Genomic DNA, 904 nt, shown 5'->3' with positions numbered 1-904 from the left:
GAGAGGTTTCAGCTAGTCAGCCTCACCACTTCCTTTCTCTGGGTATAAATAAGTAAACAAGGAAGCACAGCAGAGGCTTGAAAATGCTCTGCCTGCTACATAGAAGTAAACGCCTCTGGACCCTAATTGCTTTTAATTACATACATAAATATTTATGTAATTAATTATATTATACATGCATTAAAATTGTTCATATTATCTGCATAGGTGTGGGTTACTCTTCTGGTGAGTCTCCCCCCCAAAGAAGAAAACATTCACTTAAGAGAAACTGCTTTAATTTACCTCAGTACCTGAAATATCCTTCTTTGCACAATTAAAGGTTATTGTCAGAGCTGTACATAATGAGGAACTAATGAATTAATGATGAAATTACAGTCAGCATCCTTTCAAATAAAGAATCACTCAGTGAAACTTAAAAAAATGTACAAGTTTACACGAAAAATTATTATGTTGCCATTGTATCAATAGTTCATTTTTTGGCTACTTCTTATGAGGATTTTTGTATCTGAAAATGAATCCACAAAACCATATTATTACCACAGGGACATGATAGACTTTCATGTGTCCTCCACAGCCAATTCAGGCACCCTCCTATCAGTAGGTGCCTTTGCTGAGATTACATTGAGTAATTCTATGTGAGTCTGCTTTTTAACAGACACACTTTTTTTGTCCATTCTTCCTTTTCTTGTTGTGGAGCTTCTTCCAAAGCTGTTTTGCTGTGAATCCTTGGGCTCACTCCTCCATCAGACTGCACTAAAGGTGGCAATTCCTGAGCTTCCTGGGCTGGTAAGAATGGGGCCACAGTTCTGAAGCATGGGAAGGAAATTTCCTCTTCTTTTTATGGAGAAATGAAATGCATCCCTCTTGTCCCCAGTCACTGAGGGCCTCCTAACCTCGTGCCTGC

This window comes from Ammospiza nelsoni, chromosome 16, assembly GCF_027579445.1.
Source record: "Ammospiza nelsoni isolate bAmmNel1 chromosome 16, bAmmNel1.pri, whole genome shotgun sequence".
Taxonomy (NCBI): domain Eukaryota; kingdom Metazoa; phylum Chordata; class Aves; order Passeriformes; family Passerellidae; genus Ammospiza; species Ammospiza nelsoni.
This window is presented reverse-complemented; position numbering follows the sequence as displayed.